The sequence below is a fragment of the Macadamia integrifolia genome, chromosome 10 (assembly GCF_013358625.1).
Source record: "Macadamia integrifolia cultivar HAES 741 chromosome 10, SCU_Mint_v3, whole genome shotgun sequence".
Taxonomy (NCBI): domain Eukaryota; kingdom Viridiplantae; phylum Streptophyta; class Magnoliopsida; order Proteales; family Proteaceae; genus Macadamia; species Macadamia integrifolia.
In genome coordinates this window covers 12,609,331-12,625,903 of record NC_056566.1, presented here as the reverse complement: position 1 = coordinate 12,625,903, position 16,573 = coordinate 12,609,331, and the positions used below count along the sequence as shown (strand labels likewise).

The following is a 16,573-nucleotide window of genomic DNA, read 5'->3' as shown; positions in this document are numbered from 1 at the left end:
CAATAAAGAATACAGTAAATTTAAGCTTATATCAATGCCCAACAGTTAAGCTTTGTCTAGCAAATACATCCACAACTAGCTAGCATGCTTACAGTTCATTCATAATTAACCGAGCATATAAACATTCATCCACAACTAACTCTAACATTCATACATATTATCATATATGCATATAATGTAAATTCTAGGGTTAGAAAATCTCACAGCCCTTGTCTGTTGTTAACAGAGTTATCTCAGAGCATAGTCTCTACACACTAAAATCCTCAACTCCCCTCTAGAGTAGGAGACTTGAATCTTCAAGTAAGCTCAACATGGCCATAGCATCTCAAAAGTCTTCTCCCTTGTCCACTTGCACTTTAAAGCACAAATAGAAAAACCCTCTCTTCTTTTCTGTTTTCCCTTAGCTTTTGATTAATAAAACATTAAGAACACTCAACTACCTTCTCAAGCCCACTTTAATGGAGTAAAGACACTTTCCATCAAGCAGTAAACCTCATTCAATGGTCAACCATCAAGAGAAAAATTTCTCATACCAAAACCATAGCTTTCCTTCACTCAAAACTCATTTTTCTTGCTGCCATGGTGTAGGGCTTGAAGACATGAAGAAGTAGCAACTTGGTTCACCCAAATCCGAGTTAAAATGAGGGAGATATGACCATTTGAAGTTGGAGCAATGAGATAGCCTGAAATGAAATCTTCGTAGGAATGGCGTAGGCTACACCAGCGGCACGCGCAACAGAGGCGTAGATCTGGCCGTAGATCTCATCAAAAGGTATCTCTTAATATGAACCGTCCAATTAAACCAATGAACAATAGATCTAAACTATAAGATTTGAATCTCTCAAAGTCAAAGATGATGTCAGCGTGACAAAGGCGCTGACATCGTCAAACGTGTTGTCGACTTACCATTGGCCACGTCAGCGTAGATTCCGGATCTATGTCTGCTTAACACATAAAGGAGAATAATTTAAAGACCATTAGATCAAGATCTATAAGATCTAGTTGATCCAGATCTAAGGGATTGGAAGCTAACCTTCGGTGATAATGCACATGAGACACACACTAGTCAATGTAATATGGTGTATCGCCAAACCATCATATCTAATACACTCCACCAATGAGAAGCCTCGGGTAAGCATCTTCAACACAAGCTCTTGCACGAAATGTCAGATCTGAATCTGACCGACGTGGCTCAATCTGAGCTGTGTATTAAGGATCCCTCTAATTCTCTTATATACACATAAGCCCCTGCCTTCATATTTCCAGTGCTAAACATCCCTTATCAACTAAGACCTTCAAAATCTCAAAATTACACAAAATCCCCTAAAATTTCAAAATAAAAATCAGGAAAATCCACCCAACACCGAGAGCATCTGTTGATTTTTTAGTTCGGATTTTTGAACTGATTTCACAGAAACACATGTAACTTTTTCATATGATATCCGATTGAGATGAACAAACTGCATTGGAAACTTTTCAGAAGACCCAATCATCTGAATCATCCATGTAAAAAGATTAAAATGCCCCTAGATTTTTTCAATGACGCATCTTTCTCATATGGAATCAGAACGCGATGAAATCAGAACCGTTGGAAAGATCAGATTTTTGTCGTATCATTACATGAAGAACACTTCCTTTAAAAAATTCATCTTCAATGTCGAAACTGCCTTCGACAGCCACAAATGCCTAACTTCTTCATACAGTATCGGAATGCGATAAAATCAGATGCACTGGACTAGATAAATTACAATCTATCTTTTTCATGAAGAAACGATCTTCCAAAAATGTTATTTTCACTGCTAAAAATTCCCTCAAGCTTAAATAGGTCAATTTTATCAGTTTTGACCCAGAAACCGACACCACATGCTAAGGATGTATCAAACCACTCCATACATATCAAGCGGCTCTGTTATCTTATCAGTAACATTGGACACGACCATATCATCATTTTCGTTCACATCACCCAAACTGGCCACGTCATCACCATCACATGGCCGGGTTGCCAACAAGGACAACCATAAAACAACAGTTGTCAGGTGATTCATCTCAGGGACGCCTGTCCGGAGCTAGCCTATGCAACTGAGTTGAGCTAGTGCAGGGCACAGAGAGTGCCGAGCCGAACTAGCATATGAAGTCCCGCACCAGAGTGTTGGTTGTCAATACCTGCAGCTGCAGGCTCTGCATCTGTTCTTCCATATTTGGGTGAGTCACTTGGGATGACGGGCCATGGCGAGATTGCTGAGGGTTTTTCTCACGCCAACCTCCCTCTCCTGTGGTGACATCCATGTCAGGCTAGGCTTACGAGGGTCTTCGGGGAGGGTTCTCCGTGGGAACATTCTCTTGTTCTGTCATTGGAGGTGGATGAGGATATTCAAGTGGTAAATCACGAGAGGACCTTACTCGCGTTGTAGTGGAAGAAACAACATTCTCATTTCTTAATTGCAATGGTTCAATGTAGCTTTTTGTAGCAGTTTTCTACAGACAGTGCCAATCTGATGCGATAAAAATTGACCAGCTGATCTTCCTTGCAGCTCCTGATGCTTCAGTCGATCTGCATAGAAAAGAAGACAGGAGAGAGCTGGGCTGATCCGACAGGGAACTCTCCGATGCCTTAGTCAGATCTTTTCACAGCAGATACTCCAGAGAGTTTTCAGTCAAAAGAAGTGATCTATCCCCACAATGGAGGCTTACCTTGGTATTAATAGGTTGCTGATGGAGTGGAGAAAGGGGGAACGTTCATGGAGAGTCCTACTGGGCATGGAGTTCTTAAGGAGAATGGCTCTCTGATTCTAGAAATATTCCAGATTCTGGGACATCTTTCAGGTATATTCCTCTCTTATCTCAGAGGTGTGGATTGTGAGAGGGGTGGATGCCTCTGGTGACGTGTAGTGGATAGAGTCCTATCCTTGTGATCAGGGATTACGTTCCTTGAATGTAGGAGTGGATGAGAGCACGTTTCTGAGAGCCCTACCTGATGATGTCAGGCCAAGGTGGCTGCTCGGCCAGAGGAGAGGCCGAGGTGGTAGTACGGCCTGAGGAGATGTCGAGGTGGTAGCTCGGCCTGATGAGGGGCCAAGGTAATAGTACGGCATGATGAGATGTAGAGGTGGTAGCTCGGCCAGATGGAGGGCAGAGGTGGCAGCTCAGCCTGATGAGGGGCGAGGTGGCAGCTCGGCCTGATGAGGGGCCAAGGTGGCAGCTCGGCTAGATGAGGGGCCGAGGTGGCAGTACAGCATGAGTAGTTCGAACGCTCTTTGGCCGTGCTGTGGTCAGAGATATATTTACCCTCATCAGCTATTATTAAAATTTGAATCGTCACGTTGTGGGAGACCTACAAGCCAAGAATAGAAAAAGAGGGGCCTGGAGCGGACTATAAGGGGGGGGGATCTCTAATGCTTTAGTCAGAAATCTGATCAACAATAGTATGAACTGGAACTCCAAAGGGCAAAAGATTAAGAATTTCCTAAATATGTACCTTGTATAGCACCTATCCTATTTATGGATGGGGGGTGAAGAGATCTACCAATATAAGGAATGTAAGTGGTGCCCAGTCATTCTATGACGGTGGTGGAGAGTCTTGAGTCCCAATGAGTTTCTATTTTGGTAGAGGAGAGTTTGTTTCCCTAAAGTTCATCTCAGCTTTAACCTGGCCTTCCACTTTTGACTAGCCTTCTACCATGTGTCGACTACCCATACGTAGGCCTTTTTTTTGGTATATCATGCCCCAAGTCCTTTGGATCTGAATGAGTCCCAAGGGAGAAAAAATTTCTCCTCTCTCTTTCCTAGGTTAGGGAGCTCGGCCACAATTGTTTCTCCTCAACTAGGTCTACTTGGCCTTTGATGTGTTCATCTCAGTTTTAACCTGGCCTTCTACTTTTGACCGGTCATATGCCATGTGTCGACTACCCCTATGTGGGTTATTTTTTGGTATATCATGCCCCTACTCCTTTGGGTCCAAATGGGTCCCAAGGAGTAAAAAGTTCTCCTATCTTTCCTAGGTCGGCCAGGTTGTTTATAATTATTTCTCCTTAACTAGGTCTACTCGGTCATTCATGTATTCTCCTCAGCTTAAGGAGCTCAGTCATAGACATTTCACCTCGGCTTAGATAACTCACCCATAGGTGTTTCATCTCAGCTTATAAATCTCAGCTGATGGTGTTTCACCTCTACTTAGGAAGCTAGATCATAAGCTTGTGTAGTGTGGAGATAATCCAACAAGAGTGTTCAAGACAAAATCGTCATTCTCAAGAGGTGGCGGTTTTATTGGCAGCAAGGGGATCAGCGATGGCTTTGACTTTATTTAACAATTCGATAATGGATAAGCTTCCTTTAGAAAGATCTACTAATTGTTTCTCAAGTTGAAGAATACATACCTTGAATCGTGACTGAAAAGTTTTGTCAAGTCATCCATACTTCTTGTGATGCCTCAATTTCAATTAATTTCACAATGAGAGGTCCAATAATAATGGAAATTATCCAAATAAGCACCAAATGATCAGTGCGTTTCCATGTAATAAAATTCAGCAAAGTGAGACACATCAACATGCTTGAATGATTCTTGACTAGATAGAGCATAAAAAATCTAAGTCTTCCCTAAAATATTATTATCTTTGATACGATATTGAGCATATTTGATCTCCAATCAACTAACGATTGTGAATGTTCAAGTTATTCTGGTTTCCTATTTCATGAAAACTCCATATCATGCAATCTATACATAATTGTGTTTCTTATTTGCACAAGGATTCTATATCACATGTGGTCTATCTACAATAGAGTTGGATTATAATCCTAAGACTTTCTATCTTTAGTAGTTGGCTATGTTGCAACTCCTTATCTATATATACTTCAACAAATGTAACCGATGAGAGATTCAATCAATCTAAACTTGTATTGTTATGGTATCAGAACATACCATGCTCCACTAAGCCTCTTCATCGATACTCACCACCCATTGCGTGCTGCCTCAACTCTTTATTGTTACTGTATTGTTATTTAATCGAGCAATGTAAACCCATCTTATCCACTGCGTTAACCTGGTACCCACCACATGATCCCATATTTGCACTCTCTATCGTCCTATAATGGTTGTTCAGTTCAACAACCTCCACGTTGACAACGGTAAAGGTCTTCCAATCTCTCAAGTTGGTTCCTCCTGCCATTCCTTCTTCTTCTCGTTCTGTATCATTGAATGACGTTTTACATGTTCCTTTAATTACTAAACTGTGACTTTCTCTCCAGAAAATTTTTCCAGGACAACAAGAAGTTTTTTTAATTTCACCCCTCTTATTTTCTTATGAAAGATTAGTGCACCAAAATGGACCCTTCTCTCCAATCTAAGTAATTAGGGTGGCCTATATAATTTGGATTCGGATTCCTTATCTCCTCTATCTTCCATTATTGTTGAACAAATCACTATGGATGGTTGACACTCTTGTCTAGGTTATCTGCATTAATACCTCCTTTGTTTCATATTACGTCACAATAAGTTTCCATGTTAGCCCTCTTGTCGTCCTCTTATCTGCACTGCCTATCAACTTGCAAGGCCAGGCACCTGCATTTACATTTTTCTAGTTTGTATAGTCGTTTTCCCTTGATTTGGTTTTTAGCGATATATGGGGACCCTCCCCAATGCCCTCGACTATTAGGCATTGTTTCTTTGTAATTTTTGTTGCCGATAATACGGTCATATGGTTTTATAATTATTTCATAGATTAGAAGTTTTTACGTTTTCCATCAATTTAAAGCCTTAGTTGGCATTTTCCTCAACAAGTTAAGGCCATTCAAATTGATTGGGGAGGTGGATACCATTCTTTTTTTTTTTAATTAAGAATAGAAGAAAAAATAAATACAACTCAAATAACTGATTTATAAACCCCCACCTTTGGCATGGCCACCAATAGGGGAGAATAAATCAATAAAGATTAACAACATCGAAACCTAGGTCTCGATTCAGCAATATATGTGCAATCTCTAAACTAATGTGGGAAGTAAATATGATATGGTGTCCTATAAACCAGATTTTGTTGCTTCCTTAGCAAGAAAATCCACCATACATTTGCTTCACGAAAGCAGTGAGAGATCCTTCATCTTATAGAATCTAAAAAACACTTCACTGTTATTCAATCTTGAGCTGCGTACCAGGGAATAGAATGGCTATGAATGGCTAGAACCACCATTGTCGAGTTGTTTCAATCCAAAGTGCACCAACCTAGAGCTCTTTAGCTTTAAGAATTCCTTCAATCAAGGCTTTGAACTCAGCGTAATAGTTTGAGTGGATCCCTAAGAACATCTTAAACAACTCACTACATTACCCCTGTGATTTCGAAGGATTCCACCCGTTCCAGATCTTTCTGCATTGCCCAAGGAGCAACCATCCACATTCAATGTTGTCCATACCCAATTTGGTTTACACCAAAAAACTTTTAGAATCGATAAGGGCTTACCGTGGAGAGTAGATAATCCCAATCAGCAACAACAATTCAAGTCTGCTAGCTGTTAAATCACACCAAATAATGAGAAGCTAACTTCCTGCACATCACGTATGATCTTCTCAAAAACTATGTCATTGGATTTAATGGTTCCTTCATGACATCGATCACTCCTTTCCCTCCAAATATTGTCAGCCACAACAATGCAACCCGTAGACCATGGATCACGAACAACCACTACCCTTTGTTTTCTAATCCACCACAGAGACAGGTGATTAACATCATAACCAAGATAAACAAAAAATATCAAGGAACATTTTCCAAATGGACACCAAATAGTTGCATCCAATTAAAATTTGGTTAAGAGAGTCAACATCCAATCCACATAAAATACATTGGGAAACAGTAGAAACTCCCTTGCCATAGATAATGTCATTGGTTGGAAGCTTCCTGTGCATAAGGCACCATCCAAGAGTGGACTGTCTAGGTTGCAGGAATTTTCCCCAAACAAGGGAATACCACTAGACCTTAGGATTCCTTCTTCTCATCTCATCCATGCTGAGAAAGAGGAAAATGAACCTGAAGAGATTTCGCTCCAGATACAGCTATCCTCTAAGTCATGTTGAGGTAACCTTATCAATTGGGCAGCAGAGAAGTGTTTTTTAACATAGTATATCTAACATCAGGAGGATTCCAATTGAAGTTTTGGATAAATTAACTCTTTGCGCAATTTCATAATGTTCCTCACCGACGATCCGAGGTTGGAGCATAGCTGACGTTGAATCTAAAGGATCTACTGGTGTAACTCACATTCTAGTTAATCTTTTCTTTTCTTTTCTTTTCTTCTCTTGGTTACCAAAAGTGTTTTTATAATGAGAAAGTTTTTCGTATGGACATAAATGTCTACCCCCTATTTACGAATGGTCGATAGTATCCTCCCACTGTCACACAATACCCTCTCAACACCATTCAAAGTCCTCGGCCTCCCTTGATCGTGGCTGAAGGAAAATTAAGTCCTTTTATAACAAACCAAAAACCCACAATTAATAGTTTGTCTTCTAACAATATGTTTGTCATCATGTACCTTATACATTATGTTCATCATGACAATTTACTAGATTTTTTTATAGATTTAATTATCACTTGCTATATTATATATGAAACTATATAAACAATCTGATTTTCAAACAAGATAGGCCCAATCCCCTTGTTATTCTTCACTTGGTGAAACAATGGACAGATCAAGCAAGCACTCTCTATAAACCAACCAAGATGATCTCAATCCATGAGACTCCCTCTCCCTATTCTCGCCGTTTTTTACCCCATCGACCATTGTATGAGTGGGAGTCACTAGTCAAACCAATACTATCTCTGCTTGGGCCTATTGTATAATTGATGAAAATAATATCAGCTTATTTAAAGCTAATTATCTAATGACAAGAAGCACCAATGAAGCATACCTTAAGACGTACATATGGCCTCTAAGAGAAATCCCTCTTTTTTTGGATGTTCAAATTTTTTTGACTAAACTTAATTTCCATCTCAAAATAACTAATGATGATGTTCTGAAATTCCTAAAAGACTTAGCTTTTTAAGTTATCACTAAGAGAACCTTTCTTCCTTACCCCCACTCATATAATGATGTATATTCAATCTTGCGTTCTTAATGATATTTTTCTTGTTTCATAAAAAAATTAAAATAAAGTAAATTGTGTTCTAATGAAGAACCTTGATGTTCATTATGGAAAATTATTGTCAGCCATCAAATAACCTAACAACTTCTGAAGGAAAATTATTGTCAACCGTGGTGATCTTGAAGTTCAAAATGCTATTAAGGCTATGTTTGGAAGCCAAAATAAAATAGAAGAAAAAAATTCCAAATTTTTTTTTTTTTTTTTAATTTATGGAGAGATTGGTACAAAAACAAAATCATTGTATTATTATTATTATTGACTTTTGTACTATTTTCTTTTCTGTTCTTTTCTTGACTTCCAAAAATAGCCTTTGACACAATATCCTACCATTTAATTTTAATTGAATTGTTCGTGACTGAGATTGATCTCACTCAAAGCTGGCTTATTCTGCACTTCAATGGGTATTGAGAAGGTGGTCCACTTGCCAAGGGGCCAATGGATCCAATGCAAAAGAACCTTGATTAAATGCGAGGAAAAAATCAATAGGTGCCAAGGGCGCTACGCTAGCACTTAAGAGACTATCTTAGACCAGAATGAGAGATCACAATAAGGAGTTTCCAAACTAGGCAGTACTGCGGTACCAATCCACGACTACCATTTCTATAACATTTCTCTGCCCCCCTATGCACTCAGTCTCCTTTTCGGACTTCAAAAGCATTGAGTATAGGGAGGCACGGGGGCAAGAAGATCTACTCATTCAAAGGGAAAGCGTGTCACACCCCATTCCACACAGAACCGAACCGGTGATCGAGTTAACATCTGTTAACCCAAAACCTGTCAGAATCATCTAATACATTAACCACAGCACAGCATACACACACACATTAAGTCAAGCAAATCCTACATTTCAGCAGAAGTCTTACATGTACATACCTGTATATACCTCAATGCTCTTGATACCCAAATTGTAGTACATAGTACATATACATGTGGGCCCGTAGGCGTAATATATACACAAGAATTACAATTTAAACATCCAGAGCATGAAAGGAGTAACATTTTAAATAATCAAAAAGAAATCTGAATTGGTATCAGTGTTGCTGTCCCACAACACAACTCTCGCACAAGCACTCGGCCCCGTGCCCAAGATCTTCAGGGACCCACCAGTCCTCGACTGAAAACTCCACGGTGGATCCTAGCTCTAGCTCTTCAGCCAAATAACCTACAAGATCATCTAAAAAGTTGTGCACACGTGGGATGAACTCACTAGCCCAGTAAGTGAAAAGAAAGACCACACAAGTATGCGTAATACAAATGAACCTATATGCGTGTAGTTCATTTTATTATCTTAGTCCACCTAGACAACAATTCTAAATCATAGGTTATGTACTACTCGCAACCACAGTGTGAGTATACTCCAGGTACGAACCGCAAATCCCACCCCATAATACGCTCATAAGGCTACCGGATGTACTTCTAACCGCCACCGTTAGTACACAACCTCGGGCTTCCCTCCATTGATATACCTAACACCTAAACCCCTACTGGGAAGGGTTGTAGCATAGGAATGTCATTCCTAACCGCATGCTCCTATGTGAAATAGACAACTGCATAGTGCCACCACATCCCATTCCATGGGCCACTTATGCATTCGTGTCCAAACCGACTATGGCATTTAGTATAGCAAAGCATCAAGTTCCATAGTTTAAAGGAATCCATCTCATATCACAAGTAAGAATAGCCATTTAGTAATTAAAAATACCAGGGTCAAATCATAATTGAATTTCTTAATGCACACGTCAATGCATACAATGGCATTCATGGATGGCTAGTCAACACAATAATAATATGATGATCCATTTGTGGTGGTAGATGTGAAGTTTGCCCCATGGGTCGCTAGAAATGGGTGGCCGACGAAGAGAGGTACCACGGGCACGACCATCGGATCTGGTGCGTGCCATGGTGGTCTGTATCTGGATTATTCCAAAACATAAGTATTGCTTGAGTGCCACAACATTTGTATATATATATATATATATTCACAATCAATGCATTTGATATCACAAGCTACATTAATATACCACACCACATAACCAAATATGCCCACATTAATTATCAATGCATAGTTTGGTCTCGCAACAACGGTTAACTATGCAGCGAAACACCCCTATTGGCATCTAATTGGGGCCTAGAAGGTGCAAAATACTAAAAATCTCCAACACAGGCCAATTTGGGGCCTTGGTACTCAAGTCGACAGGCAAGACCGGCTAACAAGGCTAGGCAGGGGCCCACCAATCAACGGCCCGCTGGTCTTGCTCGAGACCGATTTAAAAGGGATTTTAAAACCCCTATTTCCCACTTTCTCCTCTTCTTCTTTCCAAACTCGACTGGGGAGATTTGGGGTCCCTATCCGACACTTCAACTCACGATTCTCACTCAACAAATCGGTGTTCCAACCCTTCTTCATCATCTCTAAGTACTTAAGTAGGTTCCTTCTCTCCATTCTCTTTGAAATCATGTCTTTTGGTATTCTTCTGTTATAGAAACTCATAATCTCATCATATACTTCATTTCTTCCATGAAATATTTATTTTCTTGATAATGTGATGATCCATTTATGCTTTCCATGATTTGTTGGCCTTGATTGACCGATTTATAGATAGAAATCTCAAATTCCTACCCCAATTTCTCTGTTTTAGGGTTTCCCTTCTCATTTTCTTTCTCTGTCTCAAATTGATGATTCAAATGTTGTCCTTCACTCTCATTGCACACACCCTTTAGTAGAGTAGCCATTTCCATTTCTGTGTGAACATGATTCCTCGCTTTTGATATACATTACCCCTTTTATGATCATAATCCTTTGGAAATTTGGGGGTTTTTCTTCATTTCTTTACTTTTCTCTTATGAATAACAATGCCACTATATCCATCCTCTATCAATGGTTCGTGAAATAATTTGAATAATTTCAATTTAGGGATAGTAATTTCCCTTCATGATTGTGTAGAGATCAGGGGGTCTCGGATAAGGGACGACGCGTGGTCATACGCGCCAAAAATAAACGTGGGGCTTGGACGCAATGCTCTAATGTTGCAAGAGCGTACGTCCTCTACCGAAAGAGGGAGTCGCCACCTAGGGTGATGGGCCTAGAACCCAAAAAATGATCTCTCTTCCGAGGAGAGAGAAAAGTTATGACTCAATGCCGAATAAAGGGAATGGTCCTAGTCCAAGATTCTAGACAAGTGTCAAGTTGCGAGAAGGGAAGGTGTTACGCACCCACCTCGCCCCTACCCAGAGGTCAGTCTCCATTTATCTAGACCTTTGTTGAACCCTACTCACTAATTTTTATCCTAGGTCATAGGCTTAGTTCTAGTCTAGGTGAGGTTCAATGTTTTATCCTAGCCCAGTTCCTATGTTTGGGCGCAAACTACGCCAAAGTGGCTCAAGTGTGTGTTTGTGTACAAATAAGACGTATACATGTCATAAAGGAATAGAGTAAAAGAAAACGGCATATGGAATAAAGAGTTTTAACAGTACCCCAAGAAAATGAAGATTGACATAATACAGACCAAAATGAACTAAAGAGAAACACAACATTCAATGGTTCCATATCGGAATTGGGCTAGATGACGAGCTAGCCCTCCCGTCCCTTTAGGAATAGACTAGGCCTAACGATCCTAAGCTACCAGCCGATATTGTGGGCCAGCCATGCCCATCCTATGCTAACGCACCCCAGGCTATGTAATAGGACTCAAGACATCTCTCAAATTGCTTAGAAGCCAAACCAAAATAAAATAAATAAACACGACTCAAATAAAAAATTATGATTTGTGAACAAATTGGAATGTAGCGCCCTATGAGAGAGTCTAGCCATGGAATGGCTGGACCCCCCAAAGGGAAAAGAAAACATCTTGTTTTTTATTTGCCATAATTGAAAATAGAGGTAATGGACTCATCCTATATTCAACCTAATCGGACCAACCATATAGGAAAGAAATGAATGAATGACGTCAAGTTCCAAAAAGAGGAAGGAAACAATTTTTAATGATTTTTTAAGGATTTTTTGATGAAATTATGAACAGAGCCGATGTGGCGAAAGGAAATTTGAGAGAGGGGTGCTCTCTCAGCCCAAGGACTTGTATTTTGGAAAGCAAAATCATTTTAAAAAGGTTCTAGGGCCCACATTGATGTAGCCACACATGTGCGAGCACTTAACCAATAAATGGCCAAGACCCATGGCGGAATGGCGTTGTGCTCTTTTTTCAAAGGAAAATGGATTTGTCTTTTAAGGGGAAAGAAAGAAAACTGTTTTTGAAACTGTATAATGAAGGAAAAGAAAACAAAATATATTGAAACAATTCGAACGTAGCGACCCGCAAATCAAAGTGACCTACCGACGCTCCCCATACAAGGGTCGAGCCATCTCCATTGATGGGCCCAATCAAAAATGGCCCGAGACAAGTAAATTACAAATGGGGCTGATGGAACGGCCCAAAAAGGGGAAACCGAGGCCGTTTCATATTACATGGGTAGTGGCCCATGTGAACATGCCCAATTCATGGGCTCCCGCCGGGTATGGGCTCAGCCATAAAGGGTTAAAGTCGGGAATGATGTCAAAGAGAAGAATGAGAGCGTTCAGGTTTAAAGGCTGTAGTAACCAAATCCTGGGGCAGTTTGCAGGGTTAATGAAAGTACAAACGGCTGCGGATTTTCAAAATTTTAATCCAGAAAGGGTGAGATCAATTCACATTATTCATAAGCAAATCTGGAAAAATATCATGGCCTAGGTCTAAGCCACTAATGACGTGTTATGATTAGGCAAATCTGTATGCCTAAAGATCTAGTTAAAAAAAAAACAGATTTAGAGCATGCTCCATTTTACTGTCGAACCTGAATCCAATGACAAAATTGACAGTGGAATGTTTTTAAAAAGATCAAAGCTCGGGAATTCTTGATCAAGAAAAGGTGAAATCAATCCACATCATCAAATTGCAACTCCAAAAATATTATAGCCAATGTTCAACAATAAGTAACATATTGTGTCATGCCTATTAGGGGACATACGAGCAAAACCAGCCAAGCTTGGATTTAGAAAATTAAGGGATGTCCCTAATAAAGAAAGGGAGGATGGGGTCGGCCATCAAAACATTGGCATGAATGGATTACTAAGACTTCATGATCATTCGAAGAATATAAGCCAATGGTGATATGGAATCAAATCACAATAGGGGCTTTCTTACGGTCGTGTTAAAAACTCCAACCAAAAGGGATCGTAAATAAAGGTAGTTGCTACAAAGGGTCCGTTTGATAACGTAACCAGAAACGTGTTTCTGTGTTTTCTTGTTCTCAGAAACAAAGAAACGGCATAAATACCGTTTGGTAAAAGTGTTCTGTTCCACTTGTTTCTTGAAACATAAATTGAAATTTATAACAATTTATGCTTCAAGAAACATGAATGACGAAACAAGTTTTACTTGTTTCGCTCGTTTCTCGAAACAAAAATGGGGCACAAAAAATTGATATTGAAGACGGAGTTTGGCATCACTACCATCACCACCGTCTCCGACTAGCTCCGTCTACAGAGTTCCTCTCCATCTTGTCAGCTGTCGTCGATTTGGGTTTCTTAAACCCCAACATGAGGACTCTGATCTTGGTTGCAAATTTCAACAAAGAGACAGGGAACTGAGGCTTTGAGTTTGTCTTAGAATGGTTGAATTCAAGTGACGAAGGCTCGAGCGGCACAAGCCTTCCTTTAAAGAACAGATCATCGGAAGGTGAGAGCGAAGGGTCCACGTCCAGGTCCGTTCTCCTATCACTCGACCCAGAAGACACCCTGAAGTTGAACTCCTCTCCATCAATTCCCGCAGATTCCGATGAGGCACTGTCATCTTCCTCGTCGACTCCGCTGCTGTTATCGTGTTCGTCTCCGCCTTCACCATCGTCGTCTTCGGGCACCGTAAACTCCATGTCGAAGAAGGAACCATCATCGCCATCTTCCTCCGTTTCCACCGCCGGTTGCAGCTGAAGAGTGGTGGATATGGTAGTGGTGCCAGGTATGGTGCGTTCATTATTTCCGGTAACTCCACCACCCTTCCAGTACTTGAGCAAGCTGAAAACTTCCATGGTTGGGAGAGCCAGAGCAAGAGTGAGTGTAGTGGATTGGGGAAGAGGGTTCTGTTTAGGTTTAAGAGCGAGAAAGCGAAGATGAAAAGGGCCAGATGTGTGAAAAGAAGGCTTATCAAACGGAAACAATGTTTATCAAACACCCAAAATTCTGTTTCTGTTCCCAGAAACGGAAATTTCTGTTTCTGTTGTTTCTTGAAACAGAAACAGCAAAAACGTTATCAAACGGGCCGAGTGTCACCATAACTCTTAAACAGGGGAGAGATTAGCGGTTTGCCATTTAAGAGGATCATATGCACAAAGTAAGCACTAATGAATTGACATCAAAGAATGATCATGGAAGTTAAGCATCAAAGAAGTTCTAACATGTGAAGGGAGTCTTTACCAGTGCTCCTAAATTTGGAACTCAAGATATAACACAAAATGTCATGGAATCAAGATTGAGATACAATAGATCACTATCAATTCTGGTAAAAGAAGAGGTTCAACCATGGCGAGAACAGCATGACACATTCGACAGGAATAACAGAAAGAAATATATGAGATGAGATTTTACGATGAATCAATTAGCAAGAAGATGTAAAAAAAAGGAAGTACTAAATCTTTCAATCCGACAGAACTTTGAGGTTCAAACCGAGAATTGGTTAAGATATCATCTTAGGTGTAGGAATCATAAAGATTAAGGAAGTTACCTGAAGATTTGAAGACAAACCTAGACTGGATCGGGAAAGGTATTTCAGCAAATGCGCCTGAGGGATCAAAGGACTCCTGATTCTGGAATGATCTACGGCTCCAACCAGAACCGTAGAGTGAAGCAGGCCTCAAGAACTGCCGCCATGCTTCTGACCGATCTTCAATCTAGCCGAGGATTGAGATCGGAAGAGGTTGCAGGCGAATAGAATGGAGAAGCCGACTTCAAATCAAGGAAGCCATGTAGGTTCCCTCTCAGATTTGCTCCCTTCTGCTAACCAAACAGAACAAGAAAGAAAAAAGAAGAAAAAATCTCTCTCCAATCTCTATCGCTCGACCTTGAAACCCTCACTCAGAAGATTGAATCTCCATTATGGAGCGAAGCTCTTTCACTCTCCTTCTCTTGCTCGTTCGATTTCTCTCTGCTCTCTGGACCCCTCTCAAACCCTTGACCAGTCGAACGAAACCCAAAAGAAAAAGAAGGGAAATCCCTCCTCCTTCAGAGACTGTTCTCTCTAATCTCTCCATTGGTCAAGAAACCCTTTCCTCCCTCCATCTATTCCCAAACTCCGAAAAACGAGAAGAACCCCCTCTGGCGTGAGGAGACGTTCCATTTTTATAGCTCTCGACGTTCTTCTCGAAGCTTCTCCTGAACTCCTACTGAAAATGACGAGCGAGAGAGAGCAAGTGTTACCGTTTTCTCCCCACTTGCCACAATCGAAACCTTCTCTTTCTTCCTTCTTTCTAACCGCATCTCCCACTTGCCACGATCGGCCGAACCGACCTTGAGTGATCGTGAGAAGAGCCTCTCTCGTTCCCCTCTGTTGAAGCTTCTTCTTTCCCATTCTGCCCCTGCTTTCCTTCTTCCTTCTTCTTTGTTTCTGGCCCCTGCCCACGTGGAAGAGAAAGATCTCTTCACCCTTATTCTTCACTTTTCTGATTTCCCTTTTCTTTTCATTTTTCCTTTCCCTTTGCTTCTTTTCCCCTTTTGTCCTTCCCTTACAATTCTTTTTTTTTGTTTTTTAACGTGAAAGAGAGCCCACTTATCTTCATTTATTATTTTCATTTGCCATTTTATCTTTTATTATTTTTCTTTTGTTTTTCATTGATTTATTTTTATTATTGGTTATTAGTGGACCCTCCTTCCTCCTATGTGGGATCGGAAATGGATCGCATTTCTTGTCTCAAATTATTGGTTTTGAAGCGGGGTTGGTGCACATCAAAATTTGGTGTCTACAGATTGTCTTACTTTTCTCATGTACTACTCCATTTTCTTCGATCAAATGTTTAGGGATTTTCATCCCTTTTCTTTGACTCTATTGTAACCCTTTGCATCATTGTACTTATCATTTCCCTTCAATTTGCATTTGGGTATTAAGTAGGTCCTGACACTCATCCATTTCTTTGTCATAAATTTTCGTTTCCTTCTAAGTTCATTCCGTTAATGTCATTGCATTTTGGTATTTATCCATGCATTTAGAGGTTCTCTCATTCATGTCATTGTTCATAGGGTTCATCTCACCCCCCCCCCCTTTTTAAAATACTTCTATCACATTCTTTTCATATCATTATTGGGCGAGTGGTAGCAGGACGTACGTATTGCAATCTTATTTTCACTTTCTTTTGATATTAACTGTCCATTTAAGTTTAGATTAATCTAAACCATCTATTAGTTTTTTATAGTGTAATTAATTTCTA

General features: G+C 40.2%; 1 long non-coding RNA gene across 2 annotated transcripts; it reads right to left on the bottom strand.

Moving 5' to 3' along the window:
* Positions 1-5,826: 5,826 nt before the first annotated feature.
* On the bottom strand, positions 5,827-15,707 carry LOC122090676. Of its 2 annotated transcripts, XR_006143721.1 has the most exons (3): positions 14,878-15,707; positions 6,447-6,682; positions 5,827-6,353 (listed from the first exon to the last, which is right to left on the bottom strand). It is a non-coding gene; the product is annotated as an uncharacterized LOC122090676 (long non-coding RNA). The 2 variants fall into 2 exon arrangements; XR_006143720.1 differs by having other exon boundaries at positions 5,827-6,682.
* Positions 15,708-16,573: the final 866 nt, after the last annotated feature.